The sequence below is a fragment of the Taudactylus pleione genome, unplaced genomic scaffold, assembly GCF_031769625.1.
Source record: "Taudactylus pleione unplaced genomic scaffold, aTauple2 ptg001032l, whole genome shotgun sequence".
Classification (NCBI taxonomy): Eukaryota; Metazoa; Chordata; class Amphibia; order Anura; family Myobatrachidae; genus Taudactylus; species Taudactylus pleione.
Window position 1 is genome coordinate 11,306,636 of NW_028285433.1, and position 25,831 is coordinate 11,332,466.

Consider the following 25,831-nt stretch of genomic DNA (forward strand, 5'->3'; position numbering starts at 1 on the left):
TTAGTTTATGTTGTTGGTTAACATGACAGGCCATTATTGATCTTGTCCGGTAAGGTACAGACAACATAGGAAATACAATAAGCTGCATAACTTTCCAGGAGTGTCCTGACTGTTATCAAAAGAAATCAGTATATGGAATGATGAAGTTACCTGATATATAAAGATTAGCATAAATGGGTGTTAATGTGATCTTACTGCTGTTTTACTGCATCTGGCACCCAAAAAGAAAACAAAGGGTATGCTTTATGCATGTTAGAGATTTTACTATTTATAGGGTGCCCCAACGGCGTCACTAAAAAATTGCGGAAGTCATCCACACTGTGCAGGCAGAGGCTGGGGGCTTCCCAGCAGCTCCTAGAGCGCTGAGCAAGCCCCCAGCATGCCATGGATGAGGTCATGACACAGTCATGCCACCAAAATGTCACTCATCAAGGGGCATGGCTTGCCTGCACGAGGCCAAACCCCATTTTGTACATGCACCTTTGTCACACGAGAGTGGTCGGTGGGTGCTGCACCGGGTGTCACCATCAATTGTGGCACCTCTTGGGTGCCCCATTTTTCATTTGTATTACATGGCAGTTACTGATGTCCTTTATTATATAGTGGTCACTGTGATGTTCTCTGTTTTGCATGGTCGCCATTGTGATGTTCTTTGTATTACATGGTGGTCACTGTGATATACTCTGTATTATATTGTTGGTCACTGTGATATTCTCTACATTATACTGTTGGTCACTGTGATGTTCTTTGATATGATGATCACTATGAGGTTCTCTGTACAGTCATGTTATGTGTTATATTATATGGTGGTCACTGCAATGATCTGTGTAATGTATAGCGGACACTGGGATGCTCTCTGTACTGTATGGCTGTACTTGTTATTTTCTGCACTGTATAGTGGTTACTTGGATGCTCTATGTTAGGTGAGGTAATGTAGTCCAGGCAGTGAGAGTTGAGTCTTTGCCCTGGGTGACATAAAGCCTAGATTCACCCCTGTGTACATTAGTATTAATCATAACTGCTACCAAACAAATACACATTCCTATAACATTTTAATGAATAGCAGTTGCAAGGTGTTGCAAACGCATACCTACCAACCATCCCAATATCAGAGGGACATTTCCAATTTGAGGGATCTTTCCCAGGACTGAATTGTCCCAAATCGCTGGACATTTGGAAGATAGATCCATTGATTGCTCCTCTATGCTGAAAAGGTGCCACTGGTAAAAAGAGGGGGCCACATTCCTTGTCCCGGTTCGCTCACCTCCTATGTTGGTAGGCATGGAAATCACATCTAATTTGTTTTCCATCACTTTTTGTTTGGTTGTTATTGAATAGCTGTGATGAAAAGAACATGCACTAGACAATTTTACCATAATAACAAACAGTCCTATTTATATGGACTATGCAAGGAAGTTCGGACAGCTAAATAGACTTAAGGGTTTATTTATTATGATACGGCGATAACATGGATTTTTTTTATCACACATTTTGTATTGCACCTTTCAAAGATCAGTTATTGATGCAAATTACTTCAAACATATCAGCTGAATGATATCAGCAGGCAGCAGTAAGAATAGACTTACCACTTTGTTGCCCTGTACAGCTGCATGACCCAGTATGCTGGTTTAAACAAGTGCATTGGAACTAAAACTCTACTTGCAGAATTCAGGTGTGTTGGGACTGTTTAAACTCAGTTTCATGGGTGTGCATTAATTAGCCACTGCGATCTCCTTTGCAGCACGAGAGCTCTCTGCATGTCAGGAGAGCCGTAGTGTTTGAGGCAGGTCAGACTAATGGTGCATACACAAGGTCAGATTTTCTGTCAGATCTGAACGATAACGATTTAAAAAATCGTTCAATCGTTCATATCTGAAAGAAAATCTGATATGTGAGCCTGCAACGATGAACGATGCGCGTTCCCGCTTGTCAGATAACAATATCTGACATCTGATGTGTTTGCAGCCAGATTTGGACAATTCCATTCATTTTACTACAGTCTAAAATCTTTCAAATCGTTGATCAAATTGTTCAAATAGTTGGTAAAATCGTTCAAATCGTTCATCTGACATATCTGACCGTGTGTATGCACCATTACTCTGTGTGGCTGCCCGATCTGCGCCAATGTTCCCTTTGTTTATGCTGTTGGACGGATATGAGAAGACAGCAGTGGCCGTCCCTATGCTCGGGTAAGCTTTGGAGACATTAGTATATCTTCGCTATTGCCAGAGCCGGCCCTAGCCGTTTTGGTGCCCCCTAGTGAGTGAGTGTGTGTATATTTTAATATATATATATATATATATATATACTGTATATATATATATATATATATATATATATATATATATATACATATACACATGTTCCCAGAACGGCACTCCTATCTCATACACATCCATATAATAACCCCACTGGGACTGGGTATATCTTCATCCAGTCCGAGTAGGGTTATTATATGGATCTGTATGAGATAGGAGTGCCATCCTAGGAACATGTGTGTTTGTTATTTACTATGACTGGCACCCTATGAAGGAGTGACAGCCTTTGAGGACTGTATATATATATATATATATATATATATACACACACACATTATATTCTGTATATGATATATACATACATATATTTGTGTATATGACCAGCTACAAGGATATAGGTATATTTGATACTGTATTGCTTTAAAAAAGCACATTAAAGCACTGCAGATTACCTAAGCATCTTGTACATTTATGTCATTTATGAGCCAGCTACAGGTCAAGTACTTCGGAGGGCACCAGGCAAGTATATATACTGTACCAGATCCATCGAGTGCCGGATCCCTCAATATATATATATATATATATTCACATGACACAGCCCCAGCAATGCAGATGCAACACAGGCCAGCACCCCTCTCTGCTCTGCCCCCACTGCTCAGTGGGTGCCCGCCCCGCAGCCCCTCTCCTCCTGTCTCCCAGCTAGCCTGAGCTAGCTAAACTTACCTATAGTGAGAAAGGACTCACTCGCCTTGGCTGGCACATTCTATCTTCATGATGCAGCTAATGCTGTTGCTGCAGTGAGAATGCCTCCCTCGTCCTAATGCTGGCTGGAAAGCAGCGGCTAATATGGAGGCGGAGCCGAGCCGTGAGTTGTCACTCACGGCTCTGCTCCGCAAATGCCCACGGGAGGAGTGGCCGCATTTGGGCATGCGCAGCATGCCCAAACGTGGCCATCTTGTGTCCTCCTTCCTCCTTTAGCCAGAATGAGCTTCTATGCAGAAGTTCATTCTGACCTGACCCAGGGACCAGCTGACACTGACAGCTGCGCTGCCCGATTGGAGTTGAGCTCCGATCGTGGCAGCGGGGGGCGCAACTGCATGAAATGCCCATGGGAGGAGTGGCCGCATTTGGGCATGCACAGCATGCCCTTCTGCGGCCATTTCGTGTCCCACTGTCCACAGACCGCCGGCTCACACTGACAGCTGCGCTGCCCAACTGGAGTTGAGCTCCGATCGCGGCAGCAGTGGACGGGGGCAGCCGCAGTGACAGAGCCTTGGAATGCCCCTAAGGCATTCCAGTCACCCCTAGGCATTTGCTTATAATGCCTATGCCTAGGGCCGGCTTTGGCTATTGCGATCAGTGAGAGATGGCAGCTGTGATTGCAACAGCATAAATCTCTGAATCAGACCCAGTGTATCTACAGAGAAATGTATGAACTAACAGCGATAATTTGTGTAGGATAATTATAACAAGATATAAAACCAATCAGGCATTAATATGGTTGGTTCTACCAAGGTAGCTGTAAAAAAGGAGAGAGTTAGCTGAAGTACCGGCGTTGCCCGGCTTTGCATCTTCAAGTTATTAAATTAGGCATCCCAGACCAATCGCCACCACTCTCTGAAGTTTTCATCCAAATCCATCCAGTGGAAGGCCCAAAACAGGCTCCCCGGGTCAAAGCTCTGCCCAGCGTACACCAACGGGAGGTCCAACCAGGACCTAATCTTCAAGTTATTAAGTTAGGCATACCAGACCAAGTGCCACCCCTCTGTAAAATTTTCATCCACATCCATCCAGTGGTAGGCTCAGAACAGGCTCCCCAGGTCAAAGTTCTGCCCAGCGTACACCAACGGGAGGTCCAAATAGGACCTTAACCCCCCTAAAACCTGGCCAGGATCCAACTGGACCACCTCGCTTTGTTTTCATCCCAATCGGTGCAGGGGTGTCAGAATGCATAACCGGACAGACAGACAGACAAACAAACAGACCAATGCATTTTATATATAAGATTCTGGCTAACAGAGATAAGCTGGTCTTTGCAGAACAGATTGTACCCATAGCTGTTACTAAACATGTATGGTACTATTATGTGAGTACAGAGTATTTGTGTCACACCAAACAGCATATCTTTTTGTGTGCTGCCATTTATCTATGGGATGTAGGCATATTTATAAAAGTGCCATCCAGGTAAAATCCCAGCAAATCTGCCAAGGCTGCCAAGCGGTGAGTTAGCTCCCTACTCTGTATCGCTCATCTGCCTCTGACATATTCTTTCAGAAATACCACTAATAATAAGTGTTTTTTTATCTAGGCATACAAATGAAATAGACTTAAAGCCACCAATAGGAATTGCAATTATAAACCCCAAAGTGTGGATAGCCCATTTATGAGAATGAGGACCTTTTCAAGTATTGAGTTTTGTGTTTCTTACAAACTGAGCCTTAATTCTTTACAATAAATAATACATCAGAGAGACAATCTTCTGGGAGTTCCTGTTTCAAAGAACAGAAGATGAATAGCAACAAGCTCCCTGTGTTCATTTGCAACTGTGACAGGGGTTTATACCTAGAACCATGCACAGTAACTACAGGCGAGCCTCTCGCCTGATAAAGCAGACAAGACATTTGCCAATGCCAAGTGGAATGTGATTTTTTTATGGTCCCAGTATAACTACAACTTTGTTTAGGGGTTTCAGGTTTTTGTATTTACTTTTCTTGTTTTCGCAATCCTCCAATTCCAGCTGATTTTTTGTGTGAATCCTCTAAGTGGCAACTATCAATATACACTGAGGTTCACTTTTGGTATTGTAAAAATTTTTGTTTGGTCAAAGATCCCACAAACTGTAGAGACGCAGTAGTCATATCTCTGGGTCTTCCAACATTTTGGCCATAATAACTCCCAACCTACCTACATGTACCTCAGCTAATGAATTATTTTGGTGCTATGTCTTGAAGCTGATTGGGTGGCTTCTTTAGCCCTTAATTTAACTGCAATTGATACTGTACTTTGACTTCAGGGTTACTTCAATTCAGCCCTTTAATGGAAAGAAAAGCCAGTTGGGGCGATGGCACATTAGTAGATACAGAATCGGGCTCAGTGCCATGATCACAGCTTGAAATGAATGGGCTACACTACAAACTTTTTTATATGTCCAAACTCTATCCAGATCTGCTCCATGACCCCAGAGCACAAATCATATAATAGTGGTCTTTTTCTATCTCACCTAAATGAAGACACTTTAATAGTATATTAGCACATAAAATTCCACAGCTTTCCTCATTTTTGTCACAATTTTCCAAAATATCTTGCAGACTACAGATTAAACCTTAGCAAACTGTCCAGCAGTGGTATAACCCACTGGGTTGTTCATCAACCATTGACCAGGCAACTGAAACATCTCCAGACACTATCCCAGTGGCCAATCTCACCATGCTTCAAGCCAAAACTTTTCTAACCATCTAACATCTGGCAGGGATCCATCACTGCCACATAAAGTTACAGAAAACTTATATTTGTCTGTCATCTTGAAAGTGAGCTGCCACTGTAGAAAATAAGACAGGATAACCTTGACACTGCACTGCAATGAATGCACATCATGGCCATGCCGGATGTGGTATATTATGTCGACATTCAGAATGTTCAGCAACGATATGCCCTCAGTGCCAGGATGACAAAATTGTGCTGTCGACAATGGTCTTTTAAGCTAACACCTATCTCTAAGCCTATCCCTAACCTTCATCTAACCCTAAAGTCATGTCTAATTCAACATGTTGACATTATAATGTCAACATTCTAAGGGGTAAATTTACTAAGATGGGAGTTCTATTAAGAAGTGATGTTGCCTATAGCAACCAATCAGATTCCGGGTATTATCTTCTAGAAGGTGCTAGATAAATGAGAAGTAGAATCTGATTGGTTGCTATGGGCAACATCACTTCTTAATAGAATTCAAATCTTAGTAAATTTACCCCTAAATGTCGATATAATGACTACAAAATGCCACCATGCCCACAACACCAATGGTTGTCACAGTCAGCCACAAATTCTGGTTGTACATACGTCTAAACAAAAAAAAAAGATTTTTATTTCAGCAATAAAAAAACAAAATACATGACTCCATAGAAATGAAGAATGACATAGTAATTTCCTGTGAAGTTAGGAAACAGCAATGGTATCTTTTGTTTCCATTACACTTAATCATTTCCCTGTAAGGTGCAGCGCGAGCAATAGCACAGCAGAGCAACTCTTAAGAGTGATTTGAAAAGCATTCCCATTACTACGATGATGCCCCAAGAGACTGAGAAAAAAAAGAATATAAGTGGTTTTCTATTGCTTTCTACATAGGTTCTTGGTATTATCAGTCATTTACCAATAGCACTTATTTACTGGATATCATCAAGTCATTTAGATGTCTATTAGCGTTGATCACTAAGTGAGGTATGAATTGCTAAGTGAAATTAAGGAGATGTTGGGGTGGTGCTAAGAATGAAAATAAATATCCTCTCCAAGAAAACACTTAAAATAAATTCAGTATTTACATGTTAAATATTATATATGCATACAAAAGCCATAAGCATCAATCATTAGTATAACACAAAACATTATACAGAATTCCATATTTATAAAAATAAAATTATTAATTTGATGAAATGCATTGTTTGAATTGTCCAGATAAACACAGCCTCCAAAGTCCAGGGGCGTAGGGAGGGCGGTTCCAGTGGAGCACAAGCTCCGGGCGCTGAACAGGTCAGGAGGCGCTGGTTGCGCCTGAAGTCCAACACAGACTGCTGGATGTCGGCTCCAGGCACACTGCTTCCTAATTGTGGCAGTGTCAAGAATGCAAGGACAGATCGGGAGGGATAGTAATGTAGCTGCAGACTGAACTGTGCTGTGGGTGGCTGTGTGTTACGTGGAGGGAGGGGGCAGAGCTGTGAGGTTGCTAGCTTGGTAGTGTAAGCTCTTACCCTCCTACCTTCTGTTGTCTATCTCGGTCTCCCTCCCAGATAGCCTACTTTGCTGCCTTACCACAGAGAGAGCATAGCAGCCCTGGCACACCCACTCTCTGCAGGGATAACTCGGACACGGCCCCTTTCTGCCGGAACACCCCTCACAGCCCAGACACGCCCCTCAGCCCTGTCACTCTGATAAAGGAGAGTAAAATCCCGGGGAGAAGCTGATACACCCAGCACACAATCAAGGTTATATCTTTCCAGTTAAACCCTCTCCACATCCTTAAGCCTTACCCTCAATAGCAGGTCCCTTCCTATATATAATAATCTGCATCTCTGTACTGCAAATCTACTTTAGTCATATCACAGCTGTGGGTAACATAGCAGTGTGTCCTGAGCAGGAAGGGGTGGGGCCAAAGGATGAACAGGCGGGCTGAAGGTGGCAAAGGGTGCATTTATTATCCTGGAAATTATGGTCTCTGCAGACCATTTATGAATGATATTATTTTCTCCATTTTAATTTAGCCTAATATGATGGGTGCGCCCACTTTAGCAAACTTCAGTAGGGGGGTCGCAGAAGCATAGGCATCCTCTGGGCACGAAAGCTCCACGCTACACCTCTGCCAAAACCTCTTTGTGTTTTCAGAGACTAGAAGATTAGACTTGTAAACATGACATAATTGCAGACTATGATATACCTTTTTAAGTTTAAATCATTTTAATTCAAAGAGCAAATATAGTGAATATATGAGCAGCCAAACTTAAGGGCTTTTTAAAGCAGAAAGACAACTACATGCAATATCCACAAGCCAGGAAATATTTCATCACCTCTTATGTCCAACAGCCTTCCCATTACAACTTTATAGGGTTTATTGGATGCACATAAAAAAGCATATTTATGTGAATACAGTCAATGGGGAGCATCACAAGATGCATCCAGCTGTAAATCAGTAACATTTGTGTCAGACATCTATCAAGCATATGTGTTTACTCCCAAAAGTTATAGCGTAGAGAAATGGCTTGGCAGTGTTAGCAGTTAATGGTAAAGATGCATTAACCTATTTGTACACTATACAAAAATGTCTTGAAATGTCATAAGAGAGAATAGTTGTGAGATAATATAGTTAAAATATCATAGATATCATTAATCATTTACAGGAAATACAATAGAAGGAGGAAGATATTTTAGTAACTGCTGATGTTAGCTGCTTGTATACAGTTATACAACATGAAAAAGGTCTGGAAGCAGTATCTATATTTTTAGATAAGAGTGACTACTCGAGTGATCTGAAGGATTTTATTAAAAAAGGGATTTCATTAATTTTCCAAAGTATTTATTTCCATTTTAAAGATGCATTTTATTTATAGAAGGTTGGGAATGCGATGAGCACAAGCTTCACCCCAAGTTCTGCGAATATATTTGTGGATTTGTGGGAACTTTAGTTCATTTGGGATCAAAACAAATTTTTGGCTTTTATTCACATATGGTGGACATGCCCCAAAATAGTGCCATAATAGGACATGATTGCAAATTTGACAAGTAAAGTGATTAATGTCCCTATAGTTAAAGACGCTTGGTCTTTTCTCTTGGATCTACCAATTACAACACTAGACACAATCACCAGTAAGTTGGTGGTTCAAATATTGAAGGCAGTCAGGTGCCTCATTGCACTGTATTGGAAGTGTTTGGAAACTTCTCCTCTTCGCCTAGTTATTGATAAAATCTGGTACCTGGCGTTTATGGAGAAGATCGCATATCTTAATAATTGATCCTTTAGTTTCCTACAGATTTGCGACCCATGGTACAGTTTTCAAAATCCCTCACATAGCTCCCATTTGTTGGGTAGACTTTCAGCCCTTCAGTTCTGATTATTTGTTTTTGTTTATTCGTTTGTTTTTTTGTGCTTATGAACACTCTCTTAAATCTAATTTTGTACCAAATTATATAACCCCATACTTTGTTGGAGTGTTATACCAGCAGAGCCCCCCCCCCTTCCATTTCTTCTCTTTCTCTCTTTTCTTCCCCTCTACTTTTTTTTCTTTCTTTCTTTCCTTTACCTTTTTCTATGCAGCTAATTTTAACCAGTTATCTGTAATATATAACAATGCTATATACGATTGTCTAAGATTGTTAATGACAGTTTTTTTATTTTATTACTTCTAATATAAACTCCGGGTATAAATCTGATTCCACAATATTCTATAATTCTCATCTAAAAGCTTATGTTGCTATTGTCTTATGCATTTTAAATAAAAAAATAAACCATTTAAAAAAAAAAAAACAACTTTGGGGCAAACCTGGTTTCATGGTCCCGATTTATTGATGACATCTTTTTTATTTGGCAAGGAGACAGTGGATCTTTGGAGGTTTTTCAATTGTTTTAAAATCAGAATAATTTTAATATTCATTTAATTTTTAAAAAAAGTACAGAGAGTGTCATTTTTTGGGGATTTGACAGTGTATACAGATAAAGGTACTATTCAAAATAAAAAACTTTCACAAAACCAACAGATTCTAAGGCCAATATTCATACCTTGAGTTGTCACCATCTTAATTGGTTAAATTCTATACCCAATGCTTAACTAAAGAGGATCAACAGGAACTGTTCGGCTAAAATGAATGGATATTTTTTTAAAAAGTGTCTATGAGATGGAAAAGATGGATAGAGTATTAGAGATCACATAGGAACAGGAGAGAGGCGCTATACTTAAACCCAAAGAGTAAGACAGGAGAGGCGGAGTATGGCCTTTAGTTTATAATAGACTATAACTGCCACTACAAGAAAAATAAAAAAATAATAATATTGGCATGTGCTGATAAAGGATCCTATTTTAAAAGTTATTGCTGCCTCTCAACCTAAATTTCTCAACCTAAATTTATTAGGAACAAATAAGTAAGGAGCACAATGCCACTACCTAGAAAAACAAGTGCTATCACCTCTAAGGGTTTTGATAGGTGTGGTATGTGCTGCATGTGCTGCAATGTTAGGAAAGAAAATAATAAAAAAATAAGCGATGAAAAGATAAACGGTTTTAGACATGATATTATTCAGGAGTTTGTAACGTGTAACACATTCAATGTTGGTCTGCGGCATGAAGGGCCAACAGGGGGAATGAAATTGTGAACGGCGGTGACACAAAGCTGATGAGGTGAGGCCAGCCACCAAAATGGCAAAAGGAAAAGATAATAACTACCCCAGTAGCCTCAACTGAGTGATTCTTATTTCCACAAGAAAAGGGGCCTGGGTATAATTTTAACCAGTGTGAGTCAGCTCTCTGGCCTCCGGTCACTCACTTTGAAATAAATGGGCAATGCTGTGTGCACTAGTAGGTATTAACTATTATAAAGGTAATCAAACCAATTATATCATACCTGAATAATATGTATCCACACTACGTTCATCACTGTACACAGGTAACACATCATACAGTCAATATACACAATTTAGGCTGATTTCACACACTTAATATACACTGATCACTATTCACAATTAACACACAAGTCACACTGATATCACACAACTAAATATCTATAATATAGAGCCTGACTATGTATTTGGAGGACAGATGATTTTATGCCATTTTTTACTTCTCTGCATAATCATAAAATTAGCTTTCTACATTTTAACATAAGCTTTAATCACAGAAAAAAACTGAGAACATCAAATACATTACATGAGTGCACCGTTACTTTGGCACACAGACTTAACCGTTAATATGGTCAATTATATCTTTTTCCATATATATATAGCTTTACAATGATATACATTGGTCAGAATATCACTCCTGAATACTCTATTTGCGCTAACTACAAGTGCATGTTATGTCCACCATGCACAGCGTGCGCCACAGCCAGTGTCTGGTGACCTGGTTTATGTAACATCAACTGGAAGAACTGAAGACTGGCAATTCAGAAGAAGAGGCACCAATTAGTATTTATGCATTTAAGACCGCTGGCAGCCTGGGTATCTCAGTCCATGCACATTCAGATGCACCGATGTACACCAGGGAAGGGCTCAGATGCACCGATGTACACCAGGGAAGGGCTCAGATGCACCGTTTTACACCAGGGAATGGCTCAGATGCACCGATGTACACCAGGGAAGAGCTCAAATGCATCGGCAAAAGATGCAGACACGGACGCTGTAGCATTTGGTTCTATCAGGCTCACAGTGTATTATGTACTATATATGGACCTCAAATGTACCTTGACATGAGGCTGTACTAACAAGTGGCGAGAAGCAATATACAGCCAAGGCCAAAAGTTTTGAGAACGACACAAGTATTGGTTTTCGCAAAGTTTGCTACTTCAGTGTTTTTAGACCTTATTGTCAGATGTTACTATGGTATACTGAAGTAAAATTACAAAAATGTCATAAGTATCAAAGGCTTTTATTGACAATTACATTAAGTTTATGCAAAGAGTCAATATTTGCAGTGTTGATCCTTCTTTTTCAAGACCTCTGCAATTCGCCCTGGCATGCTGTCAATCAAATTCTGGGCCACATACTGAACTAATGGCCGCCCATTCTTGCCTAATCAATGCTTGGAGTATGTCAGAATATGTGGGTTTTTGTTTGTCCATCCACCTCTTAAGGATTGACCACAAGTTCTCAATGGGATTAAGGTCTGGTGAGTTTCCTGACCTTGGACCCAACATTTCGATGTTTTGTTCCCCCGAGCCACTTAGTTATCACTTTTGCCTTATGGCAAGGTGCTCCATCATGCTGGAAAAGGCATTGTTCGTCACCAAACTGTTCTTGGATGGTTGGGAGAAGTTGCTCTTAGAGGTTGTTTTGGTACCATTCTTTATTCATGGCTTTGTTCTTAGGCAAAATTGTGAGTAAGCCCACTCCCGTGGCTGAGAAGCAACCTAACACATGAATGGTCTCAGGATGCTTTACTGTTGGCATGACACAGGGCTGATGGTAGCACTCACCTTTCCTTCTCCATACAAGCATTTTTCCAGATGCCCCAAACAATCTGAAAGGGGATTCATCACAGAAAATAACTTTACCCCAGTCCTCAGCAGTCCAATCCCTGTACCTTTTGCAGCATATCATTCTGTCCCTGATGTTTTTCCTGGAAAGAAGTGGCATCTTTGCTGCCCTTCTTGACAGGCCATCCTCTAAAAGTCTTCACCTCACTAAGCGTGAAAATGCACTCACACCTGCCTGCTGCCATTCCTAAACAAGCTCTGCACTGGTGGTGCCCCGATCCCGCAGCTGAATCAACTTTAGGAGATGGTCCTGGCGCTTGCTGGACGTTCAAACCTTCTTCACAACTATTGAACCTCTCTCCTTGAAGTTCTTGATGATCAGATAAATGGTTGATTTAGGTGCAATCGTATTAGCAGCAATATCCTTGCTTGTGAAGCCCTTTTTCTGCAAAGCAATGATGACTTCACGTGTTTCCTTGCAGATAAACATGGTTAACAGAAGAAAAACAATGATTTCAAGCTCCACCCTTTACAGTCTGTTATTCTAACTCAATCAGCATGACAGAGTATAATCTCCAGCCTTGTCCTCGTCAACAGTCTCACCTGTGTTAACGAGAGAATCACTGACATGATGTCAGCTGGTCCTTTTGTGACAGGGCTGAAATGCAGTGGAAATGTTGTTTTTGAAACTAAGTTATTTGTCATGACAAAGCGGGACTTTGCAATTAATTGCAATTCATCTGATCACTCTTCATGACATTCTGGAGAATATGCAAATTGCCATCATAAAAACTGAAGCGGTAGACTTTGTGAAAACCAATACTTGTGTCATTCTCAAAACTTTTGGCCATGGCTGTACATACTGGCTTTTGGGGATATGCTGTTATCTTACAGTACTAGTACTTTATACTGGCTAAAGGCTGACCTGGGTGTTTATCATTAAAGTATGATTGGTGTTGGTATGAGGTCACCACTACCATTGTAAACGGAAGGTTAAAATGTTACATCACAAATACAACAAAACTAAATGCATAAAATAACATTAAAAAGAAAACAATATACAGAAAAAAATGTGATACTACAAATAGATAGGAGGTCGAGTGTTTGTGGTACTGTACAAGCAAAATACATAGTAAAAAAAAAATAATTGCTTTTAAATATGACACAATGTTGCTAGTTGAATGAGAGATATGAATACATGTGTCTGTGTCCAACACAGATTCCAAAGTTTTAAAGTGTGCTCAATTTCTGTTTAGCCATTTGTATGGATCCAGGAAAGCATACAAATAAATATATATAATGATAAAATGTAGAAGTCATTCATGTAGGTACCTGTTTTGGGATGTAGTGATGAGCAGCTGGAGGGTCACTTATTGCCCACCCAACCCTAACCCTCCCTCTAACCCAACTACTTACCGTCAGGATGCCGACACCGGGATTCTGACTGGTGTCGGCATCCCAACAGTCGGGACTACATCTCTTATATACATTGCACAGGTAAACAACATGATACACCACTATAACCATCTTAACTGAGCAGTCATTATTGAGACTGGGTCCCGGACTATAGACAGCAAAAAGGTCGACAATGTCTAGTAAGACACCAGATGTTAGACAGTCAATAGGTCGACAGGGACAAAAGCTTGACACACTAAAGGTCTACATGTAAGAAGGTCGACAGGTACAAATGGTCGACAGGGTCAAAGGTTGTTATGAAATTGGTCAACACAAAAATGGTCGACACAATGTTTATTGTTTTTCTAGGGTTGGGGTTAGACACTTACCGGAGAGTTAGGGTTAGGAACTAGAAGGACGGCTAGGGTCAGGCACCTACCCCGACGGTTAGGGCACCAGGAGGGAGGGTTCGGCACCAAGGGGAGGGTTAGGGTGAAGATTAGGGCTAAAAATAAATAAATCATGCGTTGACCATTTTTGCGTTGACCATTTTCATGTAGACCTTTTGACCATGCCGACCATTTGTACATGTCCACCTTCTTACATGACGACCTTTAGTGTGTCGACCTTTTGTCCCTGTCGACCTTTTGACTGTCTAACATCTGGTGTCTATCTAGACACTGTCGACCTTTTTACTGTCTATGTGATAAGCCACACTGATTGAGATTGTAGTCTGCCAAGGACAATGCTTTACAAGCCACAGCAGATTCAGTGAAAATTATTTTACAATACTTGCAACTATGTTAATATTATTATTAATTATTATTTAAACTCAAGAAGATTATTACAGCAACTATTTAGCTTTCAATCCTTTGTCTGCTAATTGCTAGGACTAAAGCAGATTATACATTTTAGAGGATCAACAGAGCAGCATTTGCATTTTCCACATGCTGTAGATGGCAAAGGAACATCTATTTTTAATCCCCTTGCAAAAAAAATGATTTCTGCAAGAGCTGCCACATTTTGCAGCAAGGAAAACAGAGAGGCAACTGACATGTGTCAAACATAAGCTACTGCGGGACATATCGTAGTGGGATCAGCCTCCCTGCTCTACCAAAGTGAAATTGGGAATTAGTGAATCCGGTTATACTTTGATTTGACGTCTTGTGTCAATGGAGTCTAGTGTTTTAGTCCTTTTGTGCTCAACGCTAGTATTGCCACAATACTTGTTAAATTAATTGAAATGTATGATAGGATGGTACCCATACTGTTATGCCCAGTGGGTGCCATACTGCCTCCATGCTACATTTAGCTGTCCCTTAAGAACAGTTGTGGCAGAGGCAACTAAGGGTCCAAGACTGTGAGCATTCAAATCATTTCAATGTAGTAGTCTGTACTGTAGAAGAGAAGGTAGAGATAAAACCACCCTTGAAAAATACTTGGGGGTCTATTTTATATACCATGGATGGAGATAAAGTGGACGGAGATAAAGTTCCAGCCAACCAGCTCCTAAATGTCATTTTTCAAACAGCCTGCAGCATGGCAGCTCGGTGCTGATTGGCTGGTACTTTATCTCTGTTCACTTTATCTCCATCCAAGGCTTAGTAAATAGACCCCAAGTTCCTCAGCCAAGATTTGCCCTCTCACCTATGGGATGACCAAAAGATTACTACTGTTGTGTACCTGTCTATAAATTGATTTGAATAAATCTATTACTTCTTCAGCCAGTGCTGTTCTTAGAGAGACTTTTTTTTCATAAAAGGAGACAGTAACATTTTTATGTCTTTATTTGTTATCACCACTTAACCCTACTTATAGTGGGATCTGGTAACTTATTGATAAATAGGCCACATGATTTTATGATTGTTTAGCAGGGCTCTGGATCAAACTGTTCCCAATCTTAAGGACAGTCATACCCCTTTCCCACTAGCAGCAATAACCCGGGTTATTGTGCAGTGTCAAAGGGCAGGGTTCAAATAAACCGGGTCAAGTGACCCGGCATTTCAACCCTGGTCAGGAGAAGGGTTGAACGCGTGTACAACCCTGCTCGTGAAGCAGTGTGAACGGGTAACCTGGGTCGATGTCTGCCGGGTCCCGTTCTCTACATAGGAAAAGCCGGCGTCCAAGCGCAGGCTCCACACGTAATGCCGATGGCGTAATCGACCTGGCATTAGTGCGGAGTCGGGCCGTCTGTCTGTATGGGGTATCAGCCAGGTCACACCCGTGAACATGATCCAGGGTGCAACCTGGCATTCTAATGGAAAAGGGGTATTAGTGACCGATTAGTTCCAACAATGTGAAGGACCTCAGAGCCACCCTCTTTGGCAAAACATATTAAATGATGTTATGTCTTGTTATGCTAGAAATTGCAGCCAAACAAATCATAATAGTTGTATGTCTGGAAGAAGTTAATTATTTTTCAAATACAAATAAAGGCAGTCATTGATATTTATTACATTTCATCCTATCCAATAACAAATAAATTGGATGGATTTTCTTGTTGGTCCATAAGATTACTATTAGCTATTTTGCATTCACTGTACACATATGCCTTTCTCATTGGTGGTCTATATTGCTGAGTAGCAACATGATTTTCTAAGTGTAATTTCCCGAAATGGAGACAATTGCATTCCATTTAGTAATTAGTGAAATAAAACATGTTATTGGAATGATTGCTTAATTGAACCAAGAAACAAGAAGAAAGCAAAGTTCTGTCCAAGGTAGAAAAATTGCATTTTCACACATTCCATTTTAAATATGGGCCAGTAGAATCGAAGAAAAGAATAAAGTGATACATACCACTGAGGTACATTCAAAGAACTCTATAAAGCAATATCAATTCATATACAGCAGTATTTAAAATAATGTATCTAATCGTACTGTTGTGATACACTATGTATTACTGCTGTCATTTATTAAACCGCATTTTTTATCCAAAAAGCTAGGTAATGCGAAAGCCATAACGCTACGAGTTCCTAAAAAAAAACTAGATGGGAAGAGAAAGCACAAAACCAGGGTCCAGAACCACAGCCACACAGTATGTTAGTTTGTAAAATATATATATATATATATATATATATAAAAATAACAGCGGCACTCACAGGACTCTGATAAAGTAGACTCACGACACAGCAGGTCAAAGTTCAACGTTTCAGTCTGGCGACTTTTATCAAGAACTAAGGACAGAAGATACAGTGCATACCTTTATACCCAGTGACATCCCATAGTGATCCTGTGTAACGCTGACCACGCCGACGATGACGTCATCAGGGCGGGACAGAGCGCTAACACAATGACGTAGCCGTACTGAGCGTGGTTGCCATGGTAAGTAACCAGGGCAACCCGCTGAGACTATACAAACATAGATGCATAGTCGCGGCATGCTACACTCCCCGCCGCTTCAGCGCTAGTTGGGGAGAGAGCATGCGGCTCATGCTGACATGTTGCAGCGATGACACACTGCCCAAGATCCATAAATCAATATCCACACCTCCAGGTCGTCCCATAATCTCAGCCAGAGACAGTCTTTATAGTAACACATCCAAGTATTTAGATCATTTCTTACAACCCCTCATCTCACTTGAACCAACATTTTTGAAAGATTCCAATACCCTTTTGGACAAATTACACAGCTTGAATAATCTTCCACACGATTTACTTTTGTGTACTATTGATGTTAACTCACTCTATACCAGCATACCACAGCAGGAGGGTTGTGAGTATATGGGAACCTTTTTGAGGTCACACCCTCAGTATCAGGGCCCCAATATTGATTTTTTCTTGTGCCTTTTGAAACAGACTCTGAATAATAATTATTTTCTTTTTGACAATAAGTTTTTTCTTCAGAAAAAAGGCTGTGCCATGGGGTCTCATGTAGCCCCTTCATTTGCCAACATATACATGTTTTTTGTGGAAAAAGAACTGTTTTTGAACAACCTTGATTTCAACAAGTCCTTAATTTTTTTTGTTCGATACATCGATGATATATTGGTATTGTGGTCTGGCACCGAAGTTGAGTTAATCAATGTCATGTCCAAGATCAATACTATGCATCAATACATTACCTTCACTTATGAGCAAAGTCACAGTAACGTGCATTTTTTGGATTTAAACATTCAGTGGACTGGAACGGATCTTGACACCTCCATTTATCATAAACCAACTGACAGCAACACCTTACTGCATGCACAGAGCCATCATCCCACGTCACTCAAAAGGAGTCTACCATATTCCCAATTCTTACGTGCACTCAGGATCACCAGTGATCCCTCTCGAGCTGAATAAGAAATCGATTGCATGGTAACTAAATTTGCACAACGTGGATATAGACACAAGGATCTGGCTATGGCAAAAGCCAGAGCAATAACAGTACACGGAGTTACAAATGAAGCTGACAAGACAATAAGCAACAAAAGGGACACGATGTTATTTGTTAATCAACACAATGTAGCCAGCAAATTTATCAACTCCACAGCCAAACGTCTCTGGCCCATAATTAACACGGACAACTCCATTAAGTCGTTAAAAAAAAAAAGATTATGCTGGGCTACAAACGCGGCAAAAATCTGAAGGATTGGCTGGTACATAATGACATCAACTTTGGTTCCATCAACACTGAACAGCATTTTTTATCCAAGAGACCGGGTTGTTATCGCTGTACCGGCTGTACGACATGCAGTTTTATGGAAACTGGCCCTGACATTGTACACCCACATTCGGGGAAACGTTTCCCAATCAAACACATATTAACATGTACATCCAAATATGTGGTATACATGATCCGATGTCCCTGTGGACTAATGTACATTGGGAAAACCACTTGCACTGCCAGGATTCGCATGGCACAACATCGTACTGCAATTCGTCAAGCACTGGAGGGAAAGGAAATTGACCAACCTGTAGCACGCCATTTCAAGAATCTTCGACATTCATTATCCACCTTGGTGTATAAATTAATTGATCATGTCCCCATCAACAAGCGGGGAGGTGATAGGGAGAAGAAACTGTTACAACTTGAAACTTTCTGGATACACAAAATGAACACTATATCACCATTTGGTCTCAACGAACAACTTTCTTTTTCTTGTTTTCTTTAAGGAACATCTTGGATCGCTTGCTGTCGCCATACAGTGCATTAATATTTATACTTACAGGGTATTGGTTACCCACATTTTTTTCCCACTAGGTTTCTTGGACAGTATGCGTTGTTGTATTATCCAGGCATTGTTGTTCTCATTATTATGCCGTGATCTATATTTGTTCTAGATCCATCTACTGTGTATTGTTACATTGTTGTCTCGGTTGTCGGCATACGCAGGACTACCATATTTGGATACTTTTTCTCATTTGCTACAGCCATACTACACTGGATACGCCTTATACCGTCTGATCTTTGAAGCTAAGTAGTGTAGGCCAGGCTAGTACTTGAGTGGGAGACCACCTAGGAATACCTGGTGCTGTATCATGGAATTATCCTAGCTGTTGCTTGTCCATTCTCATTTGCCGGCTTTTCCTGTCCACTTTCTCTATGTATCTACACGGTTGATGGATCTCATTAGTTTGTTCGACATGTTCATTTTAGCATCATGGAGAGATTCTTGAATATTCTTACCTCTGATTACAACTATGTTATGGATCCATCCCTGATCTAATTTGCTACTCTGCTGTGATCAATGTCACTCCTTTTTGCATTTTCACATGTCACATCCAGTTTGCTATAGCCAGAACCACTCTTCACCATGCATTTTGGTTCGTAATGACCAGTTCAGCTATACAGTGGTTAATCAATTTATTCAATTCATTTCATTGTTCTATTGTTTCTACTTGCTTACATGACTTGCGATTCCTGAATATAGCCAGAACCATTTTTTACCTTGCATCATGGTTATTTACAATTGGTATGGCTATGCAGTGGCTAATATATCTGTCTTACTTTATGAGCTTATTGTCTATATGTGCATATATTTTGATTTAGTGCCGAGGGTTTTGGACCTTATGATGTTGTCCATGACCACGCTCATATCTATGATTACTACTACCTGAGTTATACAATGTTAATGTCTCTAGTTATGTATTCATCGTATCTTGTTATACTGTGGGGAATTCTTGTTTTAGTTATACACATGTATCACATTGTCACTCTTTTTATCATTTATTGTTTGTTCTCACATGTGTGCCGCAAATTGTACTGCATTGCTGCCTGTTCTTATTGGGCAGTGTAACATCGCTGCAACATGTCAGCATGAGCCGCATGCTCTCTCCCCAACTAGCGCTGAAGCGGCGGGGAGTGTAGCATGCCGCGACTATGCATCTATGTTTGTATAGTCTCAGCGGGTTGCCCTGGTTACTTACCATGGCAACCATGCTCAGTACGGCTACGTCATTGTGTTAGCGCTCTGTCCCGCCCTGATGACGTCATCGTCGGCGTGGTCAGCGTTACACAGGATCACTATGGGATGTCACTGGGTATAAAGGTATGCACTGTATCTTCTGTCCTTAGTTCTTGATAAAAGTCGCCAGACTAAAATGCTGAACTTTGACCTGCTGTGTCGTGAGTCTTCTTTATCAGAGTCCTGTGAGTGCCGCTGTTATTTTTATACATGTTTGGTATTTTTTCCATTGGATGGCACCCGGGCAATTATTCAAGTTTTTGTGGAGTGCCGGCCATTTTTGTACTATATATATATTATACATATTCCTTTTATAAGACAGCACTGTCCTAGGTATGGCAGAGACAAGGCTTTTACCTCATCTTCTGAGTCTGAACATGCCTCTCTCCTTCAGAACTCCGGTCAGCAGTTGCTCAGCAAATATATATTGCAGAACACGTGCATAATGCTGGGTACACACTAACAGATATATTGTTTGATCGAATGGCGAACGATATATCGGTAGCGGATCAGCGGGTGTGTGCACCCGATATGTCTGTGAACAATGTAATTCATAGCCATATCAGGGCGGCCCTGCAGCAAAGCCGATGCTGATATATCTTGCAGTTGCATCGGTATGTTTGGCTGTGTGTATGGGCCCAAATTTAGATGCCCATCCAGTTGTGATGTCTGGCCAGACAGGCTGAGTGGCCGATTGGTAAGTGTCTATAGCTTACCAAATTTTCCGCTTGGTCGGCAACGTAACAACTGTGTAGGGTAGAGACAGAATAGAATGAGAAAGTATTTTTTTTCTGCTCCTACTCAGTATAGCATTGTGCTTGGTCCTGCCTGAGCAGCCAGTGACAGGAGGAGAGGGTGGGAATGCAGCAGTGTCAGTTTAGGCAGCAGGAGGCAGAAAGTCACTGCTTGGAGCGAGCCTGTAGATACACAACCTTTGGCGCCTTATTCAAAAAAGAAATGTAAAACAAGAATTGTGTAATTAAAAACACATGTATACAGAATTCTAGAATAAAATCAGTAAAGTTCATAGATGTATGAATTCTGTTATACGTATTTGCCGACTTTTTCTTTGTCCTCTCCGGCAGAAGACTCAGTTGGACACTTCGGGGGTGGGTTCTTTGGTCATTAGGCCCTGCCCCATCACGGCAAACTGCCGCGAATCACAGGACCGCATTTTGCATAAGTTAGCCCCGCCCCCTCCATACTGAGCTGTGATTCCAAGAAATTAACTCCCCATCCTGCTCATACATTAGGAAGTAGGTGAGATGCTGGAGTTTGGGACCCTCTTCCGGGGGTGTGGGGGGCTACCCGATAATTCAGGAGCCTCCTGCAACTTCCAGGAGAGGAGGTAAGTATGCTGTTATGATGTTATCATACCAGTATTGTACAGTATAAACACATTTGTCTTTTATTTATAAGGCACCAACAAATTACTCAGAGCTGTAGATTGAGTGAGATCATAATACAAATGTACAAAGACATGAAAAAAAGAAAAGAAGGTAAAGATGGCAGTCAATAGCCACTAAGTACTACAAGTACAAGTGGGCCAAATCCCAGCTGAATTATGACTATATTACATGATTCATTACATAACAATTAACACTAATAAATACAATATTGAACTATAAGCACATATAAAAGCATTGCCCCTCATATCTCTCACATTGCCCCCTCATTCTCCTCCTAAACACATACAGTGCATCCGGAAAGTATTCACAGCGCTTCACTTTTTCCACATTTTGTTATGTTACAGCCTTATTCCAAAATGGAATAAATTAATTTTTGTCCTCAAAATTCTACACACAATACCCCATAATGACAATGTGTAAAAAGTTTTTTTGAGATTTTTGCAAATTTAATAAAAAAAAACCCACTAAGAAATCAAATGTATATAAGTATTCACAGCCTTTGCTCAATACTTTGTCGATGCACCTTTGGCAGCAATTACAGCCTCAAGTCTTTTTGAATATGATGCCACAAGCTTGGCACACCTATCTTTGGGCAGTTTCGACCATTCAGCACCTCTCAAGCTCCATCAAGTTGGATGGGAAGCGTCGGTGCACAGCCATTTTCAGATCTCTCCAGAGATGTTCAATCGGATTCAAGTTTGGGCTCTGGCTGGGCCACTCAAGGACATTCACAGAGTTGTCCTGAAGCCACTCCTTTGATATCTTGGCTGTGTGGTTAGGGTTGTTGTCCTGCTGAAAGATGAACTGTCGCCCCAGTCTGAGGTCAAGAGTGCTCTGGAGCAAGTTTTCATCAAGGATGTCTCTGTACATTGCTGCATTCATCTTTCCCTCTATCCTGACTAGTCTCCCAATTCCTGCCGCTGAAAAACCTCCCCACAGCATGATGCTGCCACCACCATGCTTCACTGTAGGGATGGTATTGGCCTGGTGATGAGCAGTGCCTGGTTTCCTCCAAACATAATACCTGGCATTCACGTCAAAGAGTTCGATCTTTGTCTCCTCAGACCAGAGAATTTTGTCTCTCATGGTCTGAGAGTCCTTCAGGTGCATTTTGGCAAACTCCAGACGGGCTGCCATGTGCTTTGTACTAAGGAGTGGCTTCCGTCTGGCCACTCTACCATACAGGCATGATTGGTGGATTGCTGCAGAGATTGTTGTCCTTCTGGAGGGTTCTCCCCTCTCCACAGAGGAATGCTGTAGCTCTGATAGAGTGACCATCAGGTTTTTGGTCACCTCCCTGACTAGGGCCCTTCTCCCCGATCGCTCAGTTTAGGAAGAGTCCTGGTGGTTCCGAACTTCTCTCATTTATGGATGATGGTGGCCACTGTGCTCATTGGGACCTTCAAAACAGCAGATATTTTTCTGTACCCTTCCCCAGATTTGTGCCTCGAGACAATCCTGTCTCGGAGGTCTACAGACACGTCCGTGGACTTCATGCTTGGTTTGTGCTCTGACATGCACTGTCAAGTGTGGGACCTTATATAGTCAGGTGTATGCCTTTCAAAATCATGTCCAATCAACTGAATTTACCACAGGTGGACTCCAATTAAGCTGTAGGAATATCTCAAGGATGATCAGTGGAAACAGGATGCACCTGAGCTCAATTTTGAGCTTCATGGCAAAGGCTGTGAATACATATGTACATGATGTGATTTCTTAGTTGTTGTATTTTTATTAAATTTGCAAAAATCTCAAAAAACTTTTTTACATGTTGTCATTATGGGGTATTGAGTGTAGAATTTTGAGGACAAAAATTTATTTATACCATTTTGGAATAAGGCTGTAACATAACAAAATGTGGAAAAAGTAAAGCGCTGTGAATACTTTCCGGATGCACCGTACAGTACTTTTGTTATGACAGAATTCTGCTGCCACACCGCTGTGTGCTCATATGCTGCTCAGACAGGAAGTGAACACACTTTATCTTTGAGGAGGGGATCTTTGGCTGCCTGACGTCTCCTTGGAGCGCCAAGGCAATGATTCAAGGTTGTTGTGCAGTTAGATTAGACACCTGCATTTAAAAAAGCATGCTGCTAAAAAGTTCCTCAGGGGCCACAACAATGACCAAAGAAGGCAGCATGTGGTCTGTGTAGTTAAGACCATTGGTCTACCAGGTGTGGGAGACAATTGACACATAAGGTAGCAGGTTAACAATTGTAGCTGATGGCAGGAAAAGTGTACTGTAAGGCAAGACCATTATCAGCCCTCAATATTAGAGCAGTCATTGGCGACTGGAATTTTAGTGCTGCTACCATGTGGTCTGACATGGTTTGAATGACAAGAGACACTTGAAACATAAAAGTTGACTGTCATAGAGTTTTAAGTGGGCACGTTCTACAGTACCCCCCCCCATCCACCATACAGGTTCCCCTTTCCTTCTCTTTCTCCCCTTGCAGCTCCAAACCCTCCTATCCATCCACAGCACCCTGTCCCATAATGCCTAGCTCACAAAGAAGCTGTTGAGCAGCGGGTGCAGCAGGGTGGCCTCTGGTTTCACAGGCAGAGAAGGCAGATGACCAGGACCAGCAGTCAGTGAGTGATAGTGAGAGATTGTTGGCTGGGTGAGTGCTGTCACTGTGACTCATCCTTTGGAAGGGGGCATTACTATGTAGCATAATGTATAAGGGGCATTACTGTGTGGCATAATGTGTAAGGGCCATTTTTGTGTGGAATACTGTGTAAGGGGCACTACTATGTGGAATAATTTGTAAGGGATATTACTGTTTGGAATAATGTGTATGGGACATTACTGTGTGGCATAATGTGTAAGGGACATTACTGTATGGCATAATGTGTACAAGTGGCATTATTGTGTGGCATAATGTGTAGGGGACATCACTGTGTGTGGCATAATGATTAAGGGGCATTACTGTTTGGTATAATGTGTACAAGTGGTATTACTGTGTGGCATAATGTGTACAAGTGGCATTACTTTGTGACATAGTGCCCGATTCAGAGCTGCTCACAAGCGCTGTGCGCTTGCAAGCGGCTCGATGGCTGCCCACTGTGCACGCGCAGTGCCTGGTGTGCGCGAGCCCCACTGAGCGACTGAAGTTTAGTCGCTATGGGGCTCGCAACAAGATTAGGCGGCTGTCAATGTTGATTGACAGCTTGCCCCGTTTTGTGGGCGGGTAGTGGGAGTGGCCGGACAAACGCAGGCGTTCTCTTAGGAACGCCTGGAGTTTGGAGGAGGGGTTACTGACATCACTAGTGATGTCAGTAGTGGACTTCCTGCTCTAATTGAGCAGGAAGTCCACTCGGGCTTGTGGCAGCTAGACCCTACCCCAGGGTCTTGTCGCAAGCCCGATGGTCGCGACGGTCTCCTGGCCGCTCGCACAAGCTGTGGGTGGTCTCTCACAGCTTTGCAAGCGGCCAGAGGAAAAAAAAAAAAGCCCTCATTCAGAGCGAGCGCCCCCCCAGCAGCGAGCGGCTCTGAATGAGGTCCATAATGTGTAGGGGACATCACTGTGTGTGGCATAATGTGTAAGGGGCATTACTGTGTGGCATAATGTGTACAAGGGGTTCGCAGTTATCTTGACTTTCTGCAAAGTAAAAAAATATAAAAATAAACCCCAGTCCCCCTGGGAAGGTGCCAGACCTCTAGAAATGCCAGGGCCTATGCTAAGTAGTGTGTGATGTCAGATGCAAGAGCAAACAGGGCTCAATGAGAGTGGTGTATGGTGGGAGCGTGGTATGCAATAGAAAGAGATGGTTTCTGAGATAGTGTTTAAAGCTTTGATGGCTGAGGTGTCTGGTCGGAGTGGTAAATGGGCTAGTGGCACAGGAAAAAAATCTTGGAAGTGGAAGTGAGAGGTGATTATGAGGTGAGATACCAGCCAGAAGCTGATCTAAGAAGTGTAGTAGGTAAGTAAATGGATATGGGGGTAAGAGCTGTAAGTGTGCATAGCATTGAGGGCTTTGTAGGTGAGAATGAGTAGTTATAAGTCGATTATTGAGGGGATGTGTGGAGTGGCAGAGTGTGAGTAGATGTAGAACAGTGAGAGAAGATACAGGTCTACCAGCACCCTGTGCAAAACATTTAGGAGAGTTCCCTCACCTTCAAATCAAACTATGGGCCTGATTCAGATTTGGGAATAGAGGGCCTGATTCAGACCCGGTCGCAAGCGATGAGCGCTCACAACCGGGTTGATGTTTGCCAACTGGGCATGCGCACGACGGAGCCGACTCCGTCGTGCACATGCGCGAGACCCGGCTAGCGACGGGTGCTCCGTCGCTCCAGGTCTCGCACCAAAGGGGGCGAGCTGTCGATGGTGATTGACAGCTCGCCCCGTTTGGTAGGCGTGGCTGGGGGGTGGCTTGACAAACGGAGGCGTTCCCAAGCGAACGCCTGCCGTTTCTGGGCAGCCCCACTGACATCACCAGTGATGTCAGTGGGAGAGCTTCCAGCTCTATTAGAGCCAGAAGCTCTCTGGGA

General features: G+C 41.8%; 1 protein-coding gene and 1 pseudogene across 1 annotated transcript in view; one reads left to right on the top strand and one right to left on the bottom strand.

Moving 5' to 3' along the window:
- The window catches only part of FRMPD1 (FERM and PDZ domain containing 1), a 196,116-nt gene that overhangs the window by 157,114 nt on the left and 13,171 nt on the right, over positions 1-25,831 (bottom strand). The window lies entirely within an intron of this gene.
- LOC148454083 (5S ribosomal RNA) lies at positions 18,886-19,003 on the top strand (annotated as a pseudogene).